This window comes from Phaethon lepturus, unplaced genomic scaffold (genome assembly GCF_000687285.1).
Source record: "Phaethon lepturus isolate BGI_N335 unplaced genomic scaffold, ASM68728v1 scaffold4525, whole genome shotgun sequence".
Classification (NCBI taxonomy): Eukaryota; Metazoa; Chordata; class Aves; order Phaethontiformes; family Phaethontidae; genus Phaethon; species Phaethon lepturus.
The window spans coordinates 40,130-48,106 of NW_010542536.1; the positions used below are offsets into that span (position 1 = coordinate 40,130).

The 7,977-nt window shown below is 39.9% G+C and overlaps 1 long non-coding RNA gene across 1 annotated transcript; it reads right to left on the reverse strand.

Moving 5' to 3' along the window:
* Positions 1 to 541: 541 nt before the first annotated feature.
* LOC104621534 lies at positions 542 to 5,811 on the reverse strand. The gene is made up of 3 exons (XR_738042.1): positions 5,710 to 5,811; positions 3,196 to 3,229; positions 542 to 1,333 (listed from the first exon to the last, which is right to left on the reverse strand). It is a non-coding gene; the product is annotated as an uncharacterized LOC104621534 (long non-coding RNA).
* Between the last annotated feature and the right edge of the window lie 2,166 nt (positions 5,812 to 7,977).

A 7,977-nucleotide genomic window follows, 5' to 3' on the forward strand; every position in this document is an offset into this window, starting at 1 on the left:
AAACAGCCACTGTTAGCCCAAGAAGGGAGAGAAAAAACATGAAGTACCCACACCCTCTCAGTAATAGGTGGCTACAAGCATGTGGAAAGCAAAGCAAACACCATGTCAGAAATCCCTAAGCCAGCTCTAAGAGACTGACGGGCAGTTAAGATGGTAGTTGGGCACAATTCTGTCCATTGATAACATTCCCAAACAGAATACTTGGTTCTAATTTGGGGATTGTTATCCACATGTACTGGGGTGTGCACACACATACACAGCTCTCCCTCCCAGAGTAAACTTCTAGTATCCTCAATGTTATACAGGCTCCCCTTTTAGTTCACAATCCAGTACGTGACGATGTTCCCAGTGTCGTAATGACTGCAATGAGGTCCCCATCACCACCAAGAGCTCATTCTTCTGCCGAGCCCATTTGGAATTTTATTAAACAAGTGAGAAACACATCCTAAGGTCTGTCTAGTAAGTTTCAGGAGACATTAAAACTACCAGAAAGTCAGGAGAGTCTTTAATACAATAGAAAATGTTCAGTAATCCAAATTCAGCAGCTGTTATTGATTACCGCATAGTCGTATTTGGAAAAATGACGTAAAGGTTTAAAACTTTAGAAATTCAGTTCTTTCAGAGCAGTTTTATATAGAACAAACTCATTTAATCTTGAAAGCACCATGAAGTGACACTACATATCAGCAAGCACAAAAACCAAGAACATCATGGGACTTTACCATGTAAACTACACTTTGAATACCACTAAGGTAGATTTACACTGCAGGTTTGAGCATGGCACAGAGGTACTCAAACTGACTCAGATATTATTTGCCACTTGGCTCTGCATGCAATGTAGACATACCCTATACATCTGAATATATCTCATGATGAATTAACTGAGCTCTGCAGTACAATAGTTAGGCCCTCATTCTGCACCATTGAAGTCATTTTTCCATCAATTTTAGAAAATGCAGGGTCAGGCTTGCAATCACAAACATACTTCTACTAACACAACATTTATTTCTAACATGAAGCTGTGTCAAGTTCAAACATGAGTTTTGAAAGCATGCAGATTGCTTACAAATGCTTAAAAAGACTAGTTCAGAATCTTTCTTATATATACACACACAAGTCCATCTGTCACAGACAGGCAATGTAACTCAGAATCATGAGCTTGCTCTAGGTTTTGGTAGTGTCCTGCACACTTCTGATAATTAAAAAATAAAAAAATAGTTGCCACAATGGATTTCTGACCATTCCAACTTGCATATGGATATGATCTCTTCTTGCTGCATCCAGTACATGAATTTTCACAGTTGCTTCTCAAATGCAAACACCAAGTAAATACCTAAAAAAGAAAATTGAGTATTTAAAGTTTCAGCTTTCTCTGATACTCAATTAAGTTTTCAAAATGTAAACAGGTTGATACTCTGCCCAAACAACCTGTTAGTAGGTTACTGAAATGACAAAAATTGCTATGGTTTCCCAGTGACTAACTCTAGCATTCAATTCCAGCATAGTTTTAGACATGTTTTCACAATAAAGCTAAGAATGCACAAAAGCAAAATATTTAAAATACATGTTAATGCAACACTAACTTCAGTTAACAGTATTACTGAAATGTGAATAGAATTCATAAATTACTATGCCATTCTACACATAATTAACATTCACTGGTACATAAAACATCATATGCAACTAAGTTTAAAGACTCCTTCATACACACAGTAGTGGACAATTAAGGGTGAAATCATCAACATAACTTTTAATTAAAAAGTGAATAAACTCATGGTACAAAATTATTCATTTTACTCTTTTAAAATATCATGGACAAAGAAGAAATATTTACAAATGCCAGATGGCATTTTCTCAACTCCAGAACAGTATGACTCTAGAAATAAATACTCATACAGGCCACACCAGCACCCTTTGGAAATACTTATTTGGCATACAATCAATGCCAGTTATGTCAGAAATTCTTATGCTTCATACCAGACAGATAAGTTAAACCAGTTTCTTGAGACCGTGACTCTAATTCAACATTTATGGATTTCCACTTGAACTCAGCTTTCATGTTAATGGGTGAGGTGCCATAGCTATACTGCAAATCTTTCAAGACAAGCCTCATCGATAAAGCAAAGTCAAGTTCCATGTAACAAGCAAGCTGTGCTTATACCCTAACTATCAGAAGCTCTGTGCTCCAAATCTCCCTGAAAAAAGAGACTACTTGGAAAATACAGCCATCAATGAACTTTCAAAGGTACAAAAAGCCCCTCTCAATTAGATTAATACCTTGCATAATACTTGTACATTGCTGGAATGAATGTCTACCTTATGATTCATGTATTTAAAAAATAATTTACAAAAGCAAACACCTTAAGATTTTTTCATTGATGAATTGAACAGCATTTTTTGGTTTTAAACTACTAACACAACCAGTATAATGGTCTGCAAAAATGCAAACGCTAGTTGGCTGCAGTTACACAAAGGTTAGTAATAATCTCTCCGGGAATCAATTTTTATTCTTAGAATTCTCACTGTCTCATATATGAGTTTTATTAAACTCAACATTGGAAAAAATTATGTCAAAAGTCTTCCATGGCACAGGCTCACAAAATCTCAAAACATATTTAACAATAGTGTATCCTTTTTGGTGTCTGAGGCACTGACTTTTTTCTCCTCCCTTTATAAAACATTCAGATACCTCTGCACAATCCATGCTTTAATTGCTGCTTCCTGAAACATGTATCACTACAGGCAAAGAGTAAAGCTTCAACCCCCCATCTGCCCAAAACAGATTTGTATTGTTTTTGACGAATGTTTGTCCCAACTGGAGTTTTCTAGTTGACTGATGACAGTATAATGTCCAAGTGTACCAAACAGAGTATAGTATTTAATCCTCTAGCACTAGTAAAATAATCCTTTAACAGTAGCATACTCTTTTCATATATCCTAAGTAAGTCTTCCTCAAACTCTTTTAGCCCAAAAGTTTGCGTGTGAGAAGCTACTTAAATAAAGCAAAATTTCAACCCATTTTATCATTTCCCTCCCAATTCCTTGAGCTGTGTGCACTACATAATCTATACACAGGCATTTGAATAACACATATAATAAAATGTTCTTATATTTAAAATTTGGAATTTCTTCCATAACCAACAGGCTATTTTACACAGCAGTCAGTCAATATTGAGTTTTCAAAACAATACTTACTTGTTGCTTCCCATTCTGATTTACTCAAGGTTCCCTAGAAGGGGACAAAAAACCACAAAAGCAGTTTCAACAAAAAAGGAGGAAACAATAAAACACCGATTTAACTCAGGATAATCAAATTTTCACAGATCAACTTCCAACCACCCACATTGGCTTGCTATCTAGGGACTAGAAGAGTATTACTGTAGACCACAGATACTTGTAACTCCAATAACTAGGACGGTAGGGAACTGGAACACCCCAGATAATGGAACACACCTAAATTACACAGGTATAGGAGAATGGGCCAACAGTCTGTTGGGCTGGATGCCTCTGCAACACAGAGCACGCTGGGTCCACTACCACACATCAGCGTGACTTGACCTGGGCTCAAGCTGCTCTCCAGCCCAAGATGCCCAACACTTGTGCAGAAGTCAAGAAGAGATCCCATATCACAGTGCTGCCACCTTCCCCAGGAATACTGCGTGCCTCCACCTAGCATCTCCCTGCAGCCCACAAAAACTCTTATTCGCAAGAGACTAACTCCCAAACCAGCTTACACATCATAAAAAAACAGCCTGCCTTGCGCCTAGGAAACATATTAGCTCAGCCTTTCACATGAAAGCAGGGCAAATGCACAAGTAAAAAGCTGCTGCCATTTACTCTACCAATTAAGAAGCATGAGGTAACAACAACTAGCTGGGTTTTCTCCTCTGCCCACTCCATCCACTTCCAGTGAGTCCTCACTGGGGGCATGATTTAGCCCACATGCTACCCACTGACCAATCCTGACCAAATGATTAATCTTTTAAAATGCTAGGGAAAAAAGGCTTGTTCAAGCAGATTTCTCCTTTGCCAGGTGACACAGCAGCTGGCAAAAGAAGTCTTTGGTCTGACTTGATCAGTCTCATGTTCTTAAGCTTATTTCTTAAAAGAAGCGTTTTTAAAATTTTTAATTTCAAATACAGAGAGCAAGTTTCTTTTCCTTCTTGATGTAGGATTTTTATATATCCAGTGTAAGGAACAAATCTTCAAGAATTCAGAACATGAATGATAGATAAACTAATGATTTTAAAAAAAGAAAAATCCAAGCGGAACAACGTCAAGCTAACCAGCTTCATGCTATTTCTATGACACTGAAAAGGATGTCATCTATCAGTAACTGCATATGATTTTACTAAAACTACAATCTTTACTCAAACTGGTCTCCAGTTTCAATTCTCTCTTGTCAAAGAGCCTCAAGACCTAAAAAAGACCTGAAGTTCAGACTGAAAGAGCCGATGTTGCTTATCAGGAACCATACATCATGAATAGTTAGGTTAAACCAAGCCTTTGCAAAGTTTCTATCCAGCCTGACTCCCCAAATGCAGAGATGGAAGCAAACACACAGCTATATGCTACTCTAAATAGCTAGCCTGGCTACAGATGTAGAGGCGATAGTCAAATGGCAGCAGTCCCTGGAGAAAAATGACAGCAGACATTGCCTGTCCTCCTGCTTAATTCCCAAGAACAGCAGCTGTGCAGGCTCCTGTCCACCATGCACCCAACTCTGAGACCAACACAGAATTATGACAGGCTGGGAGGGGACCAGCTGCAGACAACTCCAACATTGTCATGTACTGCTAGGACAAGGGAAGAGAGAAAAACCTTTATAAAAACATGAGAAAGGCAGCAAGCTCAGAAAGGTAGCATGTCCATTAGAAGACAGGACTAGAAGCAGAAAAAAACATATTTAATTGGACCACTGATCTAAAATGTAATATGACCTTCATTAAAGATGGTTCAGTATTCTTTTATTTCTGAAGTCATAAATCAAGCTGCCAAAAGAAGAGAAATGCAGAAGATATATGACAGGACAGCAGACCAAGTTTTGTACAAGGTAAGACTATGATCATCACAAAGAAAGTTTATTTTCATTCCAGAATGTGAACAGGATATCATATTTAATAAAATTGAGGGCAGAAATATATGGATTTAGTTTTATGCACATAGAACTAGTCTAATTATAGAAGCTCTGTTAAGAGGCACAGCAGATTTCAAAAAATAGCATTTACAGAACTTTAATAGAATCGGCCAATAAGCGAGTTGAATCTTCTTCACTCAAAAAGGCAATAGAAAAAACAATGTCTAAGATTTCAAATACATGCAGTATTATGAAGAAAGTTTTCAACTCTCCTGCCAGAGGATTGAAAGAAGAAAACAAAAGCTTTAAATCAGTAGTGTGAAGATCCAGAAAAATAAGAAAACTCTTCAAATTATGTTAGAACACCTGCCAAGGAAGATGGCAAAATATCCTTTCCCTTTTGCATTGTTACAAATTTTTCAACAGTTACCAAATTAAGTGAATTTGACTCTTTGAGTACGGGCTACAGATTAGATGAACTCCTCAGCTCTGCAGCTCTAAGATTTTGCACATTCACAGAGACATTCATATCAGTTTCATTGCAGCTGAAATGAAGAAGGCACCACGTGTCCAAAATATCAGGACCTCAATTTTAGACACCATTTGCTCTAGTGATGCAAGAAGGAACTTACCAATGGTAACTTTGCCTTGCCATCTTTGATGAATTCTTTTGCATGTTCATAATCATCAGGTTTATCAGAAACAAGCCTGGAATCACCAAGTGTAGAATATGGCTGGAGAACATAGAAAAAAAAAAAAAAGAAAAATTATTAATTACATAGGAAGATAAATTAATCACATCAATCAAGGGTTTGTCACAAAATAGCCCAGAACAGAGGTCAGTAATTATTAAGAGGATCTTAAATTTAGACGTCTCCTTTATAGCACATAAGATCAGGTCTGATATTCCCTACTTCCCCAAAAATCCAACACCCAGGATTTACAAATTAACTTTTAGCCTTATGTCTGCAAAAGAGGGGAAACAACTATAAAAATTGCTGTCCTTGTGCAGCTCATTATGAGTATTACGTAGACATATCCTCTTTTAGAGCCGCAACTGAACAAATGAGCATCTCTTAAGCAGAAGTACTAAGAAATCAGCAAGTGTAAGATTGCAAGCAGAATGCTTAATGCTTGAGTAACACAGAGGAGCTATAACAGAAGTATACAACTGATTCATCAAAACTAATATATACTTACGAAGGATCCCAGTTACTGCATAATGGTCTGTATTAACAATGCAGTTCTCAATTCTTTGGACACACTCCAGCACTTCAATGACTTTCTTGAGGCAACTCAAAACTAAACACAGGATTCGAGGTGCAGCCTCACCAGTGACAAGTATAGGGGGACAATCATTTCCCTACTCCTGCTGGCCACACTATTTCTGATACAGGCCAGGATACTACCAGCTGCCTGGACACACTGCTGGCTCATATTCAGCCGGCTGTCAACCAGGATCGCCAGGTCCTTTCCCACCAGGCAGCTCTCCAGCCACTCCTCCCCAAGACTCTAGCGTTGTTGTGCCCCAAGTGCAGGCCCCAGCCCCTAGCCTTCTTGAACCTCATACAACTGGCCTTGGCCCATCGATCCAGCCTGTCCAGATCCCTCTGCAGAGCCCTCCTACCCTCCAGCACATCAACACTCCCACCCAACTTGGTGTCATCTGCAAACTTCCTGAGGGAGCACTCGATCCCCTCATCCAGATCATCGATAAAGATATTGAACAAGACTGGCCCCAACACTGAGCCCTGGGGAACACTGCTTGTGACCGGCCACCTACGGGATTTAACTCCATTCACCACCACTCTCTGGGCCTGGACATCCAGACAGGTTTTTTTACCCAGCAAAGAATACTCCTGTCCAAGCCATGAGCAGCCAGTTTCTCCAGGAGAATGCTGTGGGAAACGGTGTCAAAGGCTTTACTAAAGTCCAGGTAAACAACAACCACAGCCTCTCCCTCATCCACTAAGCCGGTCACCTTGTTGTAGAAGATGATGTTAGTCAAGCAGGACCTGCCTTTCATAAACACACACTGACTGAGCCTGATCTCCTGGTTGTCCTGTACGTGCCACGTGAGAGCACTCAAGATGATCTGTTCCATGACCTTCTCTGGCACCAAGGTCAGGCTGACAGGCCTGCAGTTCCCCAGATGCTCCTTCTGGCTCTTCTTGTAGATGGGCGTCACATTTGCTCACTTCCAGTCAACTGGGACCTCCCCAGTTAGCCAAGATTGCTGATAAATGACTGAAAGTGGCTTGGTGAACACTTCTGCCAGCTCCCTGAGCACCCTTAGGTGGATCCCATCCAGCCCATAGATTTGTGTGTGTCTAAGTGGTGTAGTGGGTCACTAACCATTTCTCCTTGGATTATAGTGGCTTCATTCTGCTCCCCATCCCTGTTTTCCAGCTCAGGGGGATGGGTACCCAGTGAACAACTAGTCTTACCATTAAACACTGAGGCAAAGAAGGCATTTAGCAATTCGGCCTTTTCTTCATCCTTTGTCACTATTTTCCCCTGCATCCAATAAAGGATGGAGATTCTCCTTAGCTCTCCTTTTCTTGCTAATGTATTTAAAAAACATCTTTTTACTGTCTTTTACATCAGTAGACATCTCAAGTTTTAGTTGGGCTTTGGCCCTTCTATTTTTCTCCCTGCATAACCTCGCAACATCCTTGTAGTCTTCTTGAGTTGCCTGCCCCTTCTTCCAAAAGTCATAAACTTTCCTTTTATCCCTGAGTTCCAGCTGAAGCTTTCTGTTCAGCCAGGCCAGTCTTCTTCCCCAACAGTTTCTCTTTTGTCACATGGAGACAGCCTGTTCCTGTGTCTTTCCTTCTTGAGGAATGTCCAGCCTTCCAGGACTACCTTTCCCTTCAGGACTGCCTCCCAAGGGACCCTGT